This window comes from Peromyscus eremicus, chromosome 4, assembly GCF_949786415.1.
Source record: "Peromyscus eremicus chromosome 4, PerEre_H2_v1, whole genome shotgun sequence".
Taxonomy (NCBI): Eukaryota; Metazoa; Chordata; class Mammalia; order Rodentia; family Cricetidae; genus Peromyscus; species Peromyscus eremicus.
The window spans coordinates 146,497,380-146,518,399 of NC_081419.1; the positions used below are offsets into that span (position 1 = coordinate 146,497,380).

The following is a 21,020-nucleotide window of genomic DNA, read 5'->3' on the forward strand; positions in this document are numbered from 1 at the left end:
TTGTGACTCTGAGGTTAGCCTGGTCTACACAGTTCCAGGACAGCCAGGGCTGTCTCAAAACAAAACAAACAAACAAACAAACTCCAGCACAACAGTTACCTCTTCTTGTGCATTGCCCTATTTTACTTTGCTTCTAATTTTTCTCCTGGGACTTCACTGGCCCGTGCTATGTCTTTTAAAAGGAGGGTTCAGGCACACAGTTTGCAGTTCAGAAGATATGACAGCACTACAGAATCTTCCTTGTCTGTGTGTGCTCGGATCCTCATTCCCAGGTTGCAGGACGTAGTAATTTTTCTATCATTAATCCCTCTGGGCCAAGGGTTTGTCCAGGGTGTTCGTGCTGCTCTCCAGGGATTGGCCACTACTGAAGTGACACACTAGTACACAATTCTTGCTAGAGCTCTGGACCCGGGGTACAGTTGCCCTGTGTGGCAGCAGAGGCCGATCTGATGGGACCCCTCGGTGCAGACCTAGTCTTTTAGAAAGCTTTGGACACCAGTATTGGGCATTGCTTCTGGTGGCATGGCAGAAGCAGCCTAAGAATTCTGACCAGCTTTCGCAAGAACAGGAACTTTCAAACCATTGTGTCTCTGGCCTGGTGTCCCAAGATCACCCTTCACCCTGCCCACAGGGCACCATAGAGCAGACACCATAAAGTGTGGTTTTTATAGATCCCACAATAAATTCAGGAATAACATAATTATGTAGCCTCATAACTGAGTGTTGGAACTGCTTTGTTAAATGTGTAGGAGAGGAAAGACCTTCTTCCTTTCCTGGGTTTGTAGACGGGCCTAGGAATTAACAGGGAAAGAACCAGTAACTCTTTTTTTTTTTTTTGGTTTTTCGAGACAGGGTTTCTCTGTATAGCTTTGCGCCTCTCCTGGAACTCACTTGGTAGCCCAGGCTGGCCTCGAACTCACAGAGATCCGACTGGCTCTGCCTCCCGAGTGTTGCGATTAAAGGCGTGCGCCACCACCGCCCAGCAAGAACCGGTAACTCTTATGTCATGGTTGATGCCATCAATTGGACAAGATCTGGAATCATCTGGGAGCCCAGCCAGGGCCATGTGTATGAGGGGCCGTCTAACGTGGGTGTAAGGAACCATATTAACTGTGGGCATCATCACTGCATAGGCTGGGGTCCCAGACAACATAAAGGAACATGTGAGTTGACAAACCAGCATTCATCTCTCCCTGCCTGCTGATTCTGGACATGACGTAAGCTCCTCTCGCCGTGATTGCCCCACCATGTTGGATGGTTCCTCAGACCGAGCCACAACCTTCTTCCTTAAGTTGTTCCATTGTCAGGAACTCGATGGCAGTGATGAGGGGAGATGGTGTGACTCTGTGTCGGGAGGCCTTCACATGGGAAAGGGCCACCCTAGAAAGTGGGTAGAGGAGTTATACACTCTCTGAACAAAGAACAGGAATTGAAACGTCAGGACAGAGGAAAAAGTGTTTGAGCTAAGGACACTAAACTGTAAATTAGGAGCCGCTAACAAAGGACGAGGGCCCTTCCAGTGTGTTATCTGGACAGTTTCACTAAAATGCTGACACCTCGTTCCCAACAATAAGCATATATTCCCACTCCTGGGACACAGAAGTGTCTCCTCACAGGACAGTTACAGCAAAACCACAAGCAAGTGTCTTGCTCCAGTGTCGAGTGACTTCCGTCTTCAATCGTTGTTTCTAATAAAGCCTCTGACAGAGGTTCTCAGAGGGACAATCCAGAATCCTGTCCTCAGTTCAAGGGCCTGAGCTTTCTGTTGCTGTGATAAACACCATGACAGCCTAGAGGAGGAGAGGGCTGATTCCACCTTTCACTTCCAGGTCACAGTCCATCATCCAAGGAAGAGAGGGCAGGTGCTCAGGCAGGTAACAGAAGCAAAAGCCGAGGAAGAACACTGCCCACTCTCTCTCAGACTCAGCTCACTGTCTTACACAGCCCAGACCCACCTGCCTATGCGTGGTGCTGCCCACGGTGGACTGGGCCCTTCCACATCAATCACCAATAAAGACAGTTTCTCACAGTCATGCCCACAGCACAATCTGAGAGCAGCAATTCTTCTGTTGAGGCTCCCTCTGCCCAGGTGACTCTAGACTGTGTCAACTTGACCATAAAATCTTACCAGGACGATCACATAGATAGGCTGTATAGATTTGGACTAGAAATGCTACAGCAATGGCCCTCAAAGATGTGTCGTCCCCAGGCTGGATCCTCATGTGGCCTGTGAAAGGAACATGAGGACCAAAGACACAGGACACAGGCCAGCTTGTCCAGTTGTGTGGTTTAAAGGCTCTGGGACACCCTTCTCCATCAGCCCACAGTCACTTAACAGAGAATCCAGGAACACACTTCTCTGAGCCCTGCTGAAAGACCTGGGTAGACAGGAGGCCATGGGTCAGAGAGGGAAGGAAGCCTTAGCCCTACAGATACCAGACTCTCTGGTCACTCCCGGTGAATGGTCTTGATTCTTGGAGGATCCTTTCTCTTATCTGTGAAATGGGGACATTCGGGGAGCTACCTCACATGGTGGATGTGAGGGTGTTAGCCCAGGGACGACACTCACAGCACATGTGGTTCATCCACGATGAAGCTATGGTAAAATTTCCCAGCTCCGTCAGCCAACACCTCTGACCCAAGCATTTCAGCCCACCCAGCCTTTGCCATCCTGCCCGGCAATCCCCATCAGCGTGCGGCTCTTCTTGGCTCTGCTTTCCAAAGTACTGTCCTCTGCTCTGGGATTCTTGCACAAATCTGTCTCCCTAAATCTATGGCCCTCTTCCCACTCCTCTCCAGTCTCCCTGAGGCAGGAGAGTCCACTGTGGTAGCCATTAGTCACAGGGCTCTTAGTTGTGGCTGGGTCCCAGCTAAACTACAGCAGTACATATAAAATACACACTAGATTGCAAATGTTTAGTCCCCGAAGGAATGAAAAGCACCTCTTTATTAGGCTTGTAACATGATGGACTGGATGTTTTGGGGGTATATTGGGTTACATAAAATCAACTATTCAAATTATTTTCACGTGGCTCTTGTTCTTAACTATGGCTAATAGAACATTTAAAATTCCACACATAGCTTGAATTTGTGGCTGTAAGGCATCTTGAGTCTGAACTGGAACATCTTTCACATGGAGGTGAAGTGAGCATGGGTTTGTGCTCTGCTGTGGAGTCCAGCACATCCGCCCTACAGATCTGCCCAGTGCCTTGGTCCTGAGGCTGCATCTCCCAGCCCTCCAATACGGGTGATCATCTTCTATAACCTAGTCATTCCAGAGAAGGGGCTTCATTTCCACAGCCTCTACGTTTCCAGCCCCCATCCCAGACGTGGAGCATCTCTGGTGAGTGTCAAGTTGAGACCCCTGGGAAGTGGTCACAGGGTCTGACGATAGTGGCTGGATTGCAGCTGTGTTTTTTGGAAGAAATAATAGAACTTTTTAGTGTGTATGTGTGTGTTTATATGTGTGTGTGCCTTTGTGTGTCTGTGTATGTGTTTATATGTGTGAGTGTCTCTGTGTCTGTGTATGTGTTTATTGTGAGTGTGTCTGTGTATGAGTGTGTTTGTATGTGTGTCTGAATATTCCTGTGTACTTGACTGTCTCTATGGGGTGTGGGGTTGGTCTGTACGTGTTCCAGCAGCAGCTCTCAATCTGTGGGTGGAGACCCCTTTGGGGGGGTCACCTATCAGATGTTTACATTACAATTCACAACAGTAGCTATCTAATTTCATTGACAGTGTGCTGGCCACTGCTTTCCACATCACAAACCCAAGACAGCCGGTCTCTCCTGGTGACTTCCAGCACACTCGTGTGAAGTCGGGGGGGGGGGGGGGGGGAGAGCACAGGTTACAGGGAAGAAAACTGAGGAGGACCCTCCAGACCAGTTCAAGAGACTGGAGAAGCAGCTGGGATTTAAAGCCACCGGAATTCAAGTGCTACAGAACTGAAGGGAAGTCTGGGAAAATCCACAGGATTTACCCAAACCACCCACTGGGTCTAGGCTCTCGCCAACAGACACCTGCCTGGCCTCCCAAGTTGGTTTTGGTTGTAATGGAGGAACAGTCTTCTCCTTCTGATGCTGCCGGGGACGGTTTCTCTTCCCTACCTTTCCCTTTAGAAGGTCCTCCACCCTTCAGCTGGCTTCTTCTGTTTGCCTATCACTCTGGGCCTGAGTGTTTCAACACAAGAGGAATAGAAATACTACTTCACATCGTGGCTGACGTTTCCTAACCACAGAAAACTTAGTTGCCTTTGAAAAAATTTTTTTTCTGTCCTGGTGCTCTACTTTCAATGAGATGAAGCCTTTTTCCTTAAGTCCTGGCTGCTTGGCAAATGCTTATTTTAACTGACACTCGGGTCAAAGGCTTGTTGGTCACGTCCTTTCATTTGGTTTTATGGCAAATTAAATTATGCTTGCGGTTAAACAAAATTACATTAAGAGCCATATGTGCCGGGGGAGTTTTGCAGAGGGTATCGGGTTTGTACCTTAAAAAGCTCCCAGATTCTCTGTTTAAAGTGGGTTTTTCATAAACTCCGGAATTACCAAGTAAAATAATGTCTTTTATGGAATCAAACAGCTTTGGGAAAAACAGGCGCGCGCGCTCACAGACGCACGCACACTAACGCACACAACACCGAAAGAAAGCAAAGCAAAGAGGTTTTTTTCTGTCAGGACTTGGACATGAAGGGATTTGTGTAAATTGCCGTCTTTTGCAGAAAGAAGCAAGCCTCTGCGCTTTCCTGCTCTCTGAGGTTGTTATGACATAAGAAAACAGAATCTCTTTAAACCTGGAATTTAATTAATTCTTTTAAAAAAAATAATTTAGCAGCAGTATGTTAGAAGGGAAAGAGAAGGGGGAGGGATTTCCGATTAGATCCAAATAAGCGTTCCTTAATCACCCTGATGAAGGCGTAATTTGCAAAACACTGTAAGACAGTAACATCTTCCTCATTTGGGGGGGGGGATTTTTTAAGCGCATTGATGAAAAAAATAAGTAGAACATTTTAATTAAAACTCATAAAGTTGTGGCCATCTGCTGGAGATTGTTCGGCGGGGCGGTGATTAGCGGATGCCTGCACCGGGATAATGAAGCGAGCGGCGGTTATTGGCATCCTCGCTGGGCCCTGTGTGAGAACGCGGCGGGCTGGCCCTGCAGAGGGGCCCGACGTCTATTACATTCCAATAAGTGTCGCCCGGGAGGGAGGAGGGCGGGGCAGGGAGCGGAGTTAAACACAGGAAACAAGCGCTGAGTGTGTGCAATAAAAGTGATCACAGCCCAGGGCTGCTGATGTCAGATCCCGGGGTCGGGGGTCAGGGGGGTGAGCGCTCTGAAAGCGAGCGGCGGGCGCGGGGGGCGGCGCGCGCACAAAGGGCCCCGAGCGCCTCGTTAGGGGCGCGTTTGATGGGCTCGGTGCCCCACGGGGGCCCCGGGCCGCGTCGATGGGATAATTACGATGATCTAACGGCCGGGCTCTTTTGCATGCAGCCTTGCTGAATGGGACGCCTGGAGGCTGCATTGAGGCCGGCCGGTGTAAACTGTAGGGTGCCTCGCCGACTCGGAGCCGCGGAGGCTGGCGGCGGGTCAGCTCCGACCCCTGTGCATTCAGCCTTTGAATGGGCCGCCGCCTTTGAGCCGCGAGTGACAGATTGGAGGTCAGCGACTGGCAGATGGACCCGCCCCTGGTGCACGAGCGACAGCCGGGAGGAGGGGGCCTCGCCACCTTCCCAAACCAGTCTCTTTAAAAAAATGGCATTTATTTATGTATTTATTTAGTTAGTTATTGTGTGCACACGCTCATACGCGAAGCCGCGCGTGGGAGGAGGTCGGAGGACAACTCGTGGGAATCACATTTCTCCTACCAGCCTGTGGGTCCCGGGAACCGAACTCACACAGCCAGTCTTGGCAGCAAGCGTTTTTTACCTGCTGCTTCCCCCAACCCCATCAACACCAAAGACCTTCCCTCTTTATGAGCGGAGTCCCACTCTGATCGGTCCTGGCGTGGGAGAGGCTCCCTGTGAGCTGACTTGGTCCCTGCCAAGGGCACCAGGTCCCAGCCCAGATCTCTTGGAGAGAAATTAGAGAGGGAGAGAAAAAGAAAGAGAGAGGAGGGGGGATGGATACTCGATGTGTCAAAAGGACAAGAAATGAGTTAAATTGAACCTCATCAATCTGCAGAGATCCAGTCCTTTGGGGCCCATTGTCTACAACTCAAACTAATGGTGGGCTTCCAGCCAAGCTTGTGTAAAGGGCTCATTGTAAATTATTCTGTAAAAATAAGAGCCGTGAGCTGGCAAGGTGGCTAAGTGGGCAAAGGAGCTTGCTGCCAAGACTGATGACCTGGGTTCGATCCCTAGGATTCACAGGGTGGAAGGAAAGAGCCAAATTGTCCTTTCACTCTGGCGCACCCAAAATAAATAGATGCGGTTCTTTTTTTGTTTTGTTTTTGTTTGTCTTCTAAAGCGAGAGCTCTGACCTTTTAGTGCCGAGGTGCCAGATACTGAGCCTGGCGCCCAGTGGCTGTCGATGGGATGGATGGGCAAGAGGACAGTGCAGAAAACCACTGTCTCCTCCTTTGCAGGGGAATGTCAGCTGTCCCTTTCTCTTGCAGTTAAAAACACTGCGATAACATTTTCCCCTGGGAAACTTTGATTTCACTAATGAAGAGAAAAGAGTGCAAAGACCTCTCTTCACCATGCCAGACCCACGTACACGGGTTCCCACTGTAGCAACACCCACGATACTCCAGACTCTACATCCACAGAAGCCCAGCACACATGACCCTTTCAACGCTGCTGTGGCCCTCTGCTGACACCGTTTTGCATCAGTGAATCGGGGATTCCCCCTAGGAATGCTGCCTGGCATTAAGACCAAGACGGAGCCTTTCTCACGCAGCCAATGCCCCACCGGATGGATAGTTAGATTATTTCCAGCTTTCTTCTCGCCAGCAATACCACTATGAATGTATTTTATGTGCCGACGTTATACATTATTCCAATGATCTCTTTGGGGGTGAAATAGTATATCAAGAGTAAGGTTTGAGTTCTCATGTATTTTACATATGGACCCAGAATCAATGCAAGACAAGAGTCTAGTCCCAGAGACATGCACATCTGGATGTGCAGAGCGTTCCTTCTTGCAGTACACAGTTAACCCATCATCTTTTGCAGCCCAGAAACCTTCTTCTTCTAGACAGGAATTAACAGGAATCCCGTGTGCATTCGTGCATGCCTGAGTGCGTGAGTGTATGTGTGTGTGTGTGTCTGTGTGTGTGTGCATGTGCGTGTGTGTATGTGTGTGATCCTTGCAGGGAAAGGTGGGGTCTCTGATATTTTATTCACTATCTTCTTCATTCAGTGAAGTCCTGTTTTTTTAGCCCCCAGTTTGAGAATAACCTTATCAGTGTTGATTCCCCAAGGTCACAGCCTCTTTACAGCTGAGCCAAGGACCAGGTGACCCTGAGGTCCCTGAACCACATTTGGGAACAATACTTCGCACCACACGTGGCATCCTGTAACTGACAAAATGAAGCTGTCAAGTGTAACAAGAGGCAGCCCTGCTCTGGATGGCTCCGCTGCTCCCTCCTGGAAGAGGGCTGGCTCTGTCTCATCATGGGATACACTGGTCTTCACGAAGAAATCGAAAGCGGGGTCCATGGTGTTTCAACATTTAGGGTTCTGTTTGATTTTAATACAACAGGTTATGCACGTAGGAAAAGTCTTTCTTTCCCCAAACAGAAATACGGAACTCTCCCTGCACACACTAATCCATCTCCCGCTCCCAGCCCTGGATTCCGAGGCCCCTTCACCTCCATACCTCCCCTTCCGTAAATAGTCTCTGCATGCACCAAACAGGGATTAGTTCTCATCTCCCCCTTCGCACAGCAAATTCCCACAATATGTACTATGCTTAGCCTGCTCGCCACCCTAAGATGACCTGAGTTGGAGCCACAAGATCCACAAGGTGGAAGAAGAAAACTCATTACCTCTTCTGACCTCCACATTCCCCTAGCATGCCTATACATACCCACACACAAAAGATGGTAAATAAAATATAATATTGAAAACTGGCTTTCTTCAATTTCTTTCAGTGGGCGTGCTGGGCTCCAGGGTGGGGGATGGGGTGGAGTCTCCACAGCTATTGCCACTACTTCATTGTGCGCCCCACACTTTGCCCCTCCCCCACACCCTGGCAGGTTCCAGGCATCCTCAAGTTTATTCAGTTAGATAGGTATTGAAAATGTTTATAGGTGCTTTCCAGTGCTAAATAGTTAGCGTGAATACGGAATAGAATCTCTCCCTAAGGCTACAGAGAGCCTCCACTCAGCCAGAATTTAGAAATCCCTAGGACTGAGGAACCCTTGGATTTCTTTGCCCCTAAGTGGGATGCCCAGGAGATGTGTCCGCTCTTAGGGATGGAGGAGAGCCCTCCTGGGGGTGGCAGCTCCCTCTAGTTGACATCCCCCAGCAGTCACTTTACTTGCCTCTACCTGGGAACCAGGACCTGCTGAAGACCATGCACCTGCTCAGGCTTATTTAACGAGGGAACTTGGCCAGATACCCGTTCCCAGACTTCATCCAAAGCCTATAGCCATCTCCACCCTGTCTGAGTAGTGAACAGCATGGGTTGCTTTGGAAATGGACAAAATCTCTGATCCCTTCAAATAATCAAAGAGATGTGAGCGAGGACCCTTGCAGGTGCAGGTGACCAGGCCCCTTGGTTCCTAGTCTTCCTGCAAGGAGGCTTGTCAACTCCAAGCAAACATCAGGATCTCTTTTAGCTGTGACTTTGGAAAGGACTGAGTGAGTGAGGGCTTCTGAGTATTCTAGCTTTTCAACCTATATTCCTAGCAGCCCACAGCATTTCGCTTTCTTTAAACCACAGATCCTTTAGGGAAGGGAAGGGACGGGAAGGGGAGGGAAGGGAAGGGAAAGGGAGGGAAGGGGAGGGAAGGGAACGGAGAGCTCTGAACACTGCATTTCCCAGTTGCTCCAGCTACACACTCCTTGCGCTGGGCTCAGCCAGCCAAGGTTCTGTGGTGGTACCAGCTAACTCTGGGTCCTCTTCAGGGGCGGTGCTTATCTACACCGTAAAAGATAATAGCTCCAGCTGTAGTTTTGGGGATTGACACCAAACTGGAGCACGGACCCATGTTTTGTAGACTTTCTTTTTTCTTTTCTTTTTCTTTCGATTTTGTAAACTTTAATGTTTAAAAAGGTATTTTAAGGTATCTAACATCCGCTACAACCTCGATCTAGTTTTACTTTTGTGGCTTCAGCAAAATACAGTTTGTGTTGGTTTAAGGAAAAGTGAGCTTGTTATTCTCACATCGTCCGTAAGTCTTTTAAAGGAACTAGAAATAAACTAAGGGGTGCATGTTGGTAACACCTGCACTTCAGAGGCTGGGGAAGGAAGATAAGGAAATTCAAGCTGGCCTCAGCCAGAGAGTGAGTTCTAGACCAGTCTGGGCTGCAATATAAGAGCCTGTCTCAAAAACAACAACAAAACGAAAGAAAAAAGAAATGATTTGTCAACAGCCAACTGGAGATGGCATACTGATATTTGCGGCTGGGGCGCTGGCTCTCTCTCTCTCTCTCTCTCTCTCTCTCTCTCTCTCTCTCTCTCTCTCTCCCCACACACACACACACTCAGAAACCATCCTTTATTTCTTTGACAGAGTTTGAGCGTTGACAGCCTGCAGTTCTGCAGTCTAGAGCTGTGGCCATCTAAGGGTTAATAGTAAACAGCTCCGCTGGACGACACTCCCGCCACAGATGTGGGTGGAGCTTAGAATCCGGACCCTACAGCCTCCTTGCATTTTTAGTTGATTGTCTTTAATTACTTTTGAGGGCTGAGTGAGGTTGCTCTTGCCTGCAGGCATTCCTGACTGACAAGGAATGTTTTTTAATGTCACTTACAAGTGACATTGATTAAGCATCAAACAGAACAGAAATGACAAGAACTAGCGAGTGTATCCTTCCGCTCTACGTTTCAGTAGTAAGATGCTGAGAACACTGGGGGGTGGGGGTCGGGGTTGATGGGCCAGGATTCCCAGAGGCATGTAGGCCCAGCTTCTTGGGGTGCTTGCCAAGGCCATATTTTCTCAGGTTGAAGAAGGGAGGGGACAGAGAGGACAGCCCAGGGCCTGGCAAAGAGCTTCCCAATTTCTCCCCAGAAACCAAGTTGAAGGCCATTTACACTGGGCACAATGGTGCATGCCTGTGATTCCAGTACTGGAGCCAACCTGGGCTGCACAGCAAGATCTATGTCAAGGAGGAAGAAAAGGAGGAAGAAAAGAAGGAAAGCGGCCAGAAAAGAGAAGGAAAAATTGGAGAGAGGGAGGGAGGTTGATTCGGGCATAACAGCTCAAATGTGTAATCCTAGCGCTTGAGAAACTGAGACGGGATCGCCGTTGAGTGCGTTCAAGGCTAACCAAATGAAAGACTGAGACCCTGTCTCATTTACCTCCATCCACTAAAGCCACTTTAGAAACTAAGGACGAAAAGGTATGTTTAACTTTTTAGAATTTTTTGAGAATAGTTCATTCAGATTTGAGGCCCATCCACTTTAGAAAAAACCAAACAGGACCTTCAGTGTGAGTATCAAATAAGTATTTTTCCTGAGCATAACTAGACTTCATGTGGCACCTGAGACACTTACACACTTTTTTTTTTTAAGCATTGCTTATTAAAATTCAGATTTAAGTAGATGTTCCGTATTTAATTTGGTTTCACTGCTGAAGTAGAAACACGAAGCCTGGGTCCTTGTAATGCTGTCTTCTGTGTTCGGATCTCAGGGAGAATGCCTCTGTGTACAAAGAGACTCGGGGGAAGCGCACGTGCGGTGGTCAAGGTCAACAAGTTGGGGTGGGCCGTTGTTATCCCCAAGAGCATCTGTTCCTGTCGCTGACAATGGAAACTCCTGACCCCAGGAAGCCATCACTGCTAAGGACCTTGACCACACAGGTTGAACTTGGAGAGTCTAGGATTCCTGTGACTGGTCTCACTGCCAACTGCTGCACAGGCCCCCAAGGAAGCCGATTCACTTCACAGCGTCATGTTGCAATAACTGTGTCTGTCTCCTGAGGTTATACCCATCCAGGTGGTAGAGCCCGAAGCTCAGGATGGACCACGAGCCCTCTACAAGGAACAGTGTTAAGTTTCAATCCTGAGACCACTGAGGTGCCTATTTAACATATCAAAGCAGATCCGGCTGCCAGGTTCTCCCAGCATCCCTCAGTCCCTACCTGTTACAGGGAATAGCTGGTGTACCCCATCCCCTATCCTGAGTTCTCCAGCTCAGAGACTGGGCTGCCTTGCCCCCCCAACCCCCAGGCTCTTCCCTGTATAATCCAGACATTTTGGTTACCCACCGGTTTTGGACCTTTGGCCTCCAGGCTGCTGCACATGGTTCCCCTCTCTCCTTTCTCCCTCCCCACCCCCCACCCCCGCTTCTCTCTCCAGCCCTCCCCCCATCTCTCCACAGGGCCCAGCTCAGCCTTGTCATGTCCATTCTGGACTCTCCCAGATGTCCCTGTCCATGCCTCTACCTACACTCTCTCTTTTATCTATAATAAACGTTCTCTCCACCATACCTCGGAGCAGTCATGTCCTTTCCTTTTTATTTCTATTTTTCCTGCAAACAGAAGGTGAGTATAAAGTGGGGAGCCATCTGAAGGCCCAGACAGGGGAGCAGAAGCCTCCACTAAAGCTGGCAGCTGTGAGGAAACCACAATAAAGGTCTTCGGAGACCTACTACCTACTGGTAGTGGAACCCAGGGGGGGCCTCAGACATGCTAGGCAAACACCCTGCCACCAACTGCACCCCCTCTCACATTCTGTCATTATTTATTTGTTTATTTGTGTATCTGTGTGTGTGTATCTGTATGTGTGTGTGTATCTGTGTGTATCTGTGTGTATCTGTGTGTGTGTGTGTATCTGTGTGTATCTGTGTGTATCTGTGTGTGTGTGTGTGTATCTGTGTGTATCTGTGTGTGTGTGTATTTGTGTGTGTGTGTGTATCTGTGTGTGTGTATCTGTGTGTGTGTATCTGTGTGTGTGTGTATGTGTGTGTGTGTGCATATGTGTGTGTGTGTGCGTGTGCGTGTGTGTGTGTGTGTGTGTGTGTGTGTGTGTGTGCACATATACAGTTGCCAGCAGAGGCCACGAGAGTGTGTTGGATGTCTTGGATCTGGAGTTACAGGTAGCTATGAGAAGAGCTGTATGGGTTCTAGGGACCAGACTCGGGTCCTCTTAACAGTCTTAACCACTGAGCCATCTTTCCAGCCCCCAAGTCTTTTTTTTTTAAATTATTTTAAGAGAAGGTCTCATGTAGCCCAGGCTCAAATTGCTATGTAGCCAAGGCTAGCCTTGAACACAGATCCTCCTGCCTCCACCTCCTGAGTGCTTAGATTAAAGGCATGTGCCACCACACCTGGCTTCCTTTTATAGTTTAAATGCTTCTATTTGTCTTCCCTTTTTACCATTTATTTTTATTATTTAAAATATATGTAGGTATTTGTGTCTGCATGTGGGTATGTGTATGCGAGTACAGATACTGAAGAGGAGGCATCAGATCCCCTGGAGCGAGAGTTACAGATGGTTGTGAGCCTCTAGACATGCATACTGGGAACAGAACTTGGGGACTCTGGAAAACTAGCAAGTGCCCTTAACCACTAGGCCTACTCTTGAGCTCCCACCTCCCCTTTTTGAGACAAGGTCTCACCAAGCAGCCCTGGCTGTCCTGGAACTTGCTGTGTGGACCACTCTGGCTTCAAACTCAGAGATCTGTCTGCCTCTGCCTCCCCACTGATAGGATTAAGGTGTGCATTACCACAGCCAGCTCTTGAGGTAAATAAGCTGGACCTCGGCCCCTTGGTGGCATCTGCCTGCCTCCTTGTATGGCTCTGACCTCCATCTTGGTCATGTCACTCTGGTCATCTGGTTTCCTCTTGAGACTTTTCAAACCTTTTAACAGGGAGGTGGCAGGTTGAGGTGAGGGGCATGGGGCTTCCAGAGCAGTAAACCCGAGAGCAGGGCTTTGGGGACCTGGGAGTTTTGGTGACCCTCTGGTCTCAGCATCGTGTCTACACCTCTGTTTGAAGACACCTTACTCAGGAGCATGGTTGACGGTGACTTTGACCTCAGAGACACTGCAACTCCTGTTGGCACAAAGCCCATGACATCCCCTGAGCTGAAGTTGGATGCGACACTCAATTCCCCAGCTGGGCTCAGCACAACCTTCTCAAACTGAGGGGAACTGGGCAGCTGTGGCTTCTGCCTTATACTCGGGGTCTCCTTAAACGGATCAGTGATACCACCCAATAATGACCCAAATGGGAAATCCAGGCACCGTCAGACTACAAAGGGACAGTTCTTCCTGCAATGCTTGAGATGGGATCCAGGGCAACATGTGTTCAGCCATAGCTACATCCTAAACCCTCTTAATTTTTTTTAAAGATTTATTTATTTATTTATTTATTTATTTATTTATTTATTATTTATTAATTTATTTATTTATTACGTATACAGCATGTATGACTGCAGGCCAGAAGAGGGCACTAGATCTCGTTACAAATGGTTGTGAGCCACCACGTGGTTGCTGGGAATCGAACTCAGGACCTCTGGAAGAACAGTCAGTGCTCTTAACCTCTGAGCCATCTCTCCAGCCCCATAAACCCTCTTATTTTGAAACAAGGTCTCACTAAGTTGCCTAGACTGGCTTTGAACTTCTTCTGTAGCCCAGGCACACCTCAAACTCCTGCCTCAGTCTCCCAAGCACCTGGAGTGACAACCATATGTCACCAGCCCAGTGAAAGGTCACTTCTTGGCAGAGTGAGACAAGAACACACAGCATCACCTTGTGTGTCCCCGCCCAAAAGGGACACATCAGTCACTGTAATTTCCCTCTTTCTCTCCCAGATCTGAGGCTGCAGAGAAGCCCTACCAAGGAGGCAGATTTGTAAATCCAGAGGATGTGAGTGCTTTGAGCTGCCTAGCTTTCTTCTCTGTCTCTTCTTTCCCCCTCAATCTGGAAGCGTGACTGCTTGCAGGCTGAACTACAATGGAGAGGTCAGGCCTGGCCACAGGCTAATGCTTGCACACCCTTGCCATGGAAGGCCACCCCGTGTTGTGGATATTCCTGCAGGAAAGGAGACAGGGTTCTCCACAGCCGTGCTTCTCCCTCTCAATGGATGAGTAAAAGCGTGACTTTTCATCCATTTCCTGCCCATGGCCAAGAGAGTGAACCACTAATCCCCCTGAGAGTTACCAGGCATCAAGGTTAATCACTGAACCCAAACAAGTAAGGGGTGACTTGCTTCCCAGGAGCCTCTGATAGCCTGAGTTAGTCCCACTACCAGCCTCAGCTGTGGCACCGTGAGGTTGAAGCCAAAAGAACCTGCATCATGTGAAGCCAGGATTTTCCCTTTCCTAAAACACCCCCCGCCCCTTGGAGCATCTATCGGTAGGCATCGTATTAGTCATTTTTTTTTTTCTGTTCTCTGATCTGACCCAACAAAAGCAACTTAAGGAAGGATCCGTTTGGCTGGAAGGTCAAGGGTACAGCCCACCATGGTGGGGACCTCACGGAGGCAGGAGCTTGAGGCCAACTGGTCACATGGCATCCTCGGTCAAGAACCAGAGAGAGACAATGCTGGTACTCAGCTTACTTCCTCTTTTATATGTGGTTGAGGACCTCAGTCAATGGAGTGGTGCCACCCACTTTCAGGATGGCTCTTTAACCTTACTTAACCCAGTCCAAAAAGTCTACGCCGACATGTCCAGAGGTGTGTCTCCTGGGCCATCTTACATCTGGTCCGGATGACAATGGGGCCAAGCAATCACAGACATTAAAGAGGAAAAGGGATGGGGTATCTGCCCTAAACCTTTCCTTCTACCACCAGGGAAACTGGGCAGGAAGGATGTTCCCAAAGCGCCTTCTCCTCCTTGCATGTAACTGATTCATTGGCTTGTTTTAAAGTTCTCGAGAAAAGCCCAGACATGTTGTAGAAGCTGGTTCCCTCAAACCCTTGCCAAAACAGACTTAGGATCAAAGTGAAAGATGAAACTGACATTTGCCATAATCAGAGTCAGTTTCCAATTGAGGATTATTCAAACGGTTTTTCTTCCCATCCTGGGGCCCAACAGCTGGTCAGTGCCCCAAAAGGAGATGTGCAGTGGGCGGTATTTGTTCTTTCATCCAGTGAATGTTTCATGGACGTGTTCTGGCTGGCAGGATGTGTCTAACTCCAAGGGTGCCAGAGTGAAGGGCAGATGCCTTCTGGCTTTGTTTCCAAAGTGTGCCCAGGACAAAGTATCCAACCTGGGTGTCTAGAATTCTTTTAGGTGTGTTTTCTGGACCTGCCATCTTGTTTTCAAAGAGTTCATAGGTCAGCAAGTGACTTGTGTCCCAATCACCACGGGTAGGGGCTGCCTAGCATTTCTTCCTCTTTTGCTCAGACTCCTTCCAAAATGAAAGCTTAAACTTAACCCTCAGCTCTCTTTAAATCAACATGAGGTGGTGATACTCCAACAAATTCCCCCCCCACACCCCCTCTCTTTGAGACAGGGTTTCACTATGTAGCCTTGGCTGTCCTGGAACTCACTATGTAGACCAGGCTGGCCTTGAACTCACACAGATCTGCCTGCCTCTGCCTCCCGAGTGCTGGTATTAAATGCATGTTCCACCAACCCTGACTAAAATTTTCTCATTAAAAACAAACAACTCAGGAGCTAGGGATGTAACTCACTTGGTAATGTGCTTGCCATGGGAGCTTGAGGACCTGGATTAGGTCCACAGAACCCATGCAGAAAAGCTGGATGAGTATGATGTGCACCTGTTAGCTCTAAGCTGAGGAAGTATGATCAGGAGCACCCCTGGGGTTCACTGATCAGCCAGCCTAGCCTACTTGACAGGCTAGAGGCCAATGAGAAGACCCTATTCTGAAAGCAAGATTGCTAGACTCACATCTTTGATCCCAGCACTCAGGAGGCAGAGGCAGGTGGATCTCTATGAGTTCGAGGTCAGCCTGGTCTACATAGTGAGTACCAAGGAAGCCAGGGCTGTGTAGAGAGAACCTGTCTCAAAATAAAACAAACAAAGTTCAAAACACAAGGAAGGCGACGGCTGAAGAACAACAGAGAAGTTTGACCTCTAACCTTTGCACACATGCACACTCCTCCTACCCCCAACAAAACAACACTCCAACTTGGTTGTGAATCCAGAAATCTCCTCTTGCTATTTTCTCTGAACACTCCATGCTTTTGCTGCTGTTGGTGAGGAGAAAGAGCCAGGGTCTCACTAGGTAGTCCAGGCTAGCCTGAGAACTCTAAAGATGATTTTGCATCTATGACAGACGCAAGCCCTGCTATGGCCAGGACCCATCATGGTGGCACTGTGTACTCTTTGTTTGTTTGTTTGGGTTTTTTGGGTTTTTCGTTTGTTTGTTTTTGTTTTTGTTTTGAGCAGAGTTTCTTTATGTAGCCCTGGCTGCCCCAAAACTAGCTCTGAGGCCCAGGCTGGCCTCGAACTCACAGAGATCCCCATGCCTCTGCCTCCTGAGAGCTGGGATTCAAGACACTTGCCACCTCCAACCAGCTGACCTTGGACTTCTGACCTTCCTGGCTGGTTTATATGGCACTAACCATCAAACACAGATGTCATGCATAAGCTACATGCTCAATCGCCCCCGCATCCCCTCCCCCCACACACATACACAAGCACAGTCTGACCACATCACCCAGGATGGAGGTGAATTTGTGGCGGGAATTACACCAGGAGCTGAGCCCTCAGATCTGAAACTGCTCTGTTGCTCAAAGTGAGGGTCTGCCCAGGTTGTCACTTTGCCCTGCTCTGAACGATGGCCACTGTCTGTGGCTCAAAGAACAGGCACAGTCTGTTCTCCACATAGGAGCTGAAAAATCTCAGAGTCACCTGGGCTCCACAGGACCCCACTAGACAGAATTCTAGGCGTTGGTAGGCAGCCATCCTTTGGGACCCTAGGGACACTCATTTCCTGGCTTCCCTTCTTTGGAGGCTCCTGATTCCCCTGTCAGGCAGCAGGGGCAGCTCCAAACATGTCTGCTCCTAACTCTGATCCTGTCCCCTTCTTTGAATAACGACTGACTCATGCTCAAGGCCATGGTCATAGGTTCTCAACACCAGGGCACTGACATCTTTTGGAGCTGTGAATCTGCCCACCACACGAGCCGACAAGGTTCTTCTCTACACCATGTCTCCAAACAGGAAGTCAAGGTGGTGCTGGGAAGGTGTGTCTCCACCTCAGCCTCAGCGTCTCCTCTGCAGACGAGGTCCCGTCAGTGAGCCTGGCCCACGGCTTCTGTTCCTGCTACTGCCCTCTCTCTGAACAATGCTCACAGTCCACATTGACAGACACCCTCTGCTCTGAGGTCAGGGACAGTTTCAGGCCAGGATTTGACCCACAGGGCTCTGCTGACAGGGCTGGGACCCCCCGCCACACAAATGGACACTGACAACAGACAGCAAAGCTGCGCTTCGACTTTCCTTCATCGTTTCTCTTTCCAGTTAACAGAAACTCAGTTAAGTCACCACAGTTAAATTCTTGAATTGTGTCTTTCTGTTTCTAGAATGTTCCAGAACATTCCAGAGCCTTCCAGGGCAGAGCAGCTTTGGCTCTGGAATCCCAGAGACCTCAGCCCAAACCTAGCTCCTCCCCATAGCCAGAGAAACTTGAGGTACTTTCTGGGGTTCCCAGAGTCTCGGCTTCTAAATAATGGAAGCAACAGCTGCTGTCCCTACAGAGTAAGTCTTTTTGTGAAGAATTATTAAGATAACGTAACGAAGGTGTCCAGGACGTTGCCCAGGGCTCCTGTGTGCCCACTGCTCACCTCCTTTCTACGGAATTCAACGCCAGCATCTTAAGGTCTGTGGCTGCTGTCACCAGTCAGCATCTGTCCTTCCTGAAGCGCCGTTCCCTACAAAGTGGCACCAGAGCCTGTGTTACAGGCTTGCTCAGCAGAACATGCTCAGAGCTGTGGTTTAATAACAAGACAGAACAAAGCAAAAGCCTTGCAGGAAGGGTTCGAGCGCCGTTCCTCCCCAGGGCGTTGCCTAGGCTGACCCAGAAGCCCCACACACTTAAGCAACCATGTTCACAAGGTGGCTCTTCCCTGTGTTTTAAACTTCGGGGTAAGGGGGGAGGCATTTATTCTGCAGCAGAAGAAAATGTGAAGATTGAGGGGAAAGCAAACGGTTTTCCTCAGAGTTTCCAGGGGCAGCTGTGGCTCCAGGTGGCAGAGAGGCTCTCTAAGGAGACTAGGAGGAGACCGTCAGTTCTGCAGGCCTGGCTGTGTGGCCTCGGTTTGGTGGCTAGGCCTCTCTGTGCTTCCATTTCTTTATTCAGGAATGGTAACTCTTTCAAGAGTGCCAAGACCACGATGCGGAACTCAAGTGTTCTGTTTTCTGTGGCTGAATCATCTTCCTTTATGTGTGACCAGGTGGTGGACCATGTTGGGCATTTTCGTCATGAGACAGAGTTTTGGCTTCAAAGGGTAAGTGGTGACGCGGGTAGGGATGGATGGTTCATGAGAGGGAAACCTGGCGGCCAAAACCCCCGTGTTAAAATCTGCCCAGCCTCACCAGAGGTCTGTGACAGGCCTGTCACGCCTGCAGGATGTCAGCTTTTAGCACGGATGACATTTAGCTAGCTGTGACATCAAGTACTTAGAAGGCACAAGGAGGCCCAGCCCCAAAGAAGGCCAACAGCATCATCAGCTCCCCAGGCCGCTGCCCACAGATACTGAGCCACAGCTTAAGGATAACCGCTGACATCCAGCACTGCTCTCTCTTGGCGTCTTGCAGGGAGTGCTCCCTCCTTGCTGCTTTTTTTTCACTCCTTACAACCCAGCATAGACCTGGCTGCTATCCTAACTGCGTAGCTGAGAAAGCAAGGCATCGTGGGTAATGCAAGAATGGATTCGAACCTGTCACCTTAGCTCCAGAGTCTCATCTCAACTGGGAACCAACAGGGGTCTCTTATCCCTGAAAAAACGAGCCCTGCTTTCTGAAGCTCTAAGGAAACGTTGACTGATAGATGCAAAGTGAGATGGCGCCACCCAACTCACTAACTGGCCGCCGTCTTCATTTTATTCCTAGCCTCGACTCCGCCCCCACGCTTAGGGCATGCTCTCGCTGCCCTCCCTCCCACTAGAACGCATGCTTCCTACCAGAAGGCCTTTGATGTCCCCCCTCACGCAAGAGCGGTGTGGACCCCGCATAAGTACTTGTTTAGTGACTGAACCGATGACCCCCATTTAACCCTGACCCTGGAGGTCTTCAGCTACAGCCCCGACTGGACCACTGGGGTGGGGTTAAGGTCAATCCTATAACCTGGGGTTGAGGTTGAGGCAAAGCCCCCGGACAGTCCCTAGACAGTGAGAATGAGGAGGACCAGCCTGGTGTGCAGCCTGTCACAACAACCCTTCACCTCCCTCGGGGTACCCACCAAGCGCTCGCCTTGGGTGAGCTGACAGCAGAACTGATCTGGGAGCTAACTTGCTTTCTGTGGCAGAGGGAAAGACTTGGAAGCTTGTTGGTGTGTAAATTAAAACAATAAGTGGCCTTTTCAAATGACATTTCCAGACAGGCAAATGCTCGGATTAGCATCTAGACCAGGATGTCAAAAAGCTGCCATGGCCAGCGTGCTCAGAGGCCCTGGCAGTGCCGCCCTGAGTCCCTGGAGAGCCGCTCCTTCCTAAGTGGGTCTCCGCTGCAGCGGACACCACACCGGGGACTCTAACTGGAGACTGCCCCCAAGCCCCCGGTCCACCACAGCTGCAGTCAATTTCCTTCTGATTAACCCAACCTTTCCTCTCTAAGGAAGTTGTTAGCGGGAGGGGACTGCGGTCACAATATTGTTTGTGACTGTTTATCTTCAGCCCAAGCAGGACCGATTACAAATATTTATGTGCATTTTTCAAAAGTCTCTGCTAATGTTTGGAATCTATCTTTTTTTTACAAAAAAAAAAAAAGTGAAATTCTATTTCAGGTGGATAGAGAATGGCATCGGAGGGGATTTTCAAAATCATTACCAAGTTTCCCCTCCTGGTTGGGACTCATCATCCGGCTAGGAGGCCCGTGGACAGGCGGGCACTGGTTTGTCTGGGCTCCAAGGGCATGCTGTTCACATATCTGTCTGCAAATTTAAGCTTCAGGATATGGTCCGTTACAGAAGAGGGCTCTGGCTGAGAAAACTTGGCATTTCTGTCATAAATGTTGCCTTCCTGCCTGGGGCTGCTGCTCGGTCGCTCGGTAGAGTGCTTGCCCAGCTAGCGTGCCTGGAGCCCTGGCTTCCTTCTCCAGTACCACCTTCCCCTTCTCTTCCTGAACTCCCTCCATCCCCTAGGGATGAAGTTCTTAGGCCTCTAAAGGTAACATCAGGACAAGGGGCTCACATCGAAGAATCTACGGTTCAGGGTCACACGGACTGGGGAATGAATTCTAGTCTTCCTGGGTATATTGTAGTCATCTCTGAAATGGGAAAATGATATTCCGTGTCCTGCTGATTGCAAGCTGGCTTACGGAAACAAAGAGAGACATTGACTGAAGTGGGACAGAGAGCTGCAGCCTCAGCCAGACCCAGATGTTTACTGACATCATCAGGCAAGCTCCTCTTCCTTCTCCCTCAGTTTCCGCCTCTGCCTCGGTTTCCCAGTGAGCTTCCTGCCCATCTTCCTGCAGTGCAGGAGACAAGCAGCTTCCTCCTTGGGGACCAACTTGTTATGAGGTCCTTAGATGACCTTCAAGTACCTTAATACCTGGCACAAAGGCATCTCCTCCAAAGACAGGGCCAGAAGGAGCTACTCTGGCCAGCAGTTCCCTTCACAGACCCATCTTGGCCTTGACCCTGTGTCTAGGGTCACAGAAGGTCATGGCTGGTCAGACCCAGCCCCCGGGGTTTGTCAGCTTCTCAGACTGGCAGTCCACCACAACCTCAGGGCTGGAGTGATGGGTGGTCCTTTCATATGAGTGCTGGAGCATGG

At 49.5% G+C, this 21,020-nt stretch overlaps 1 long non-coding RNA gene across 1 annotated transcript; it reads left to right on the plus strand.

Annotated features, from left to right (window-relative positions):
* The first annotated feature begins 17,631 nt into the window (after positions 1-17,631).
* Positions 17,632-19,965, plus strand: LOC131908764 (uncharacterized). Its single transcript, XR_009378661.1, has 3 exons — positions 17,632-17,902; positions 18,477-18,530; positions 18,841-19,965. It is a non-coding gene; the product is annotated as an uncharacterized LOC131908764 (long non-coding RNA).
* Positions 19,966-21,020: the final 1,055 nt, after the last annotated feature.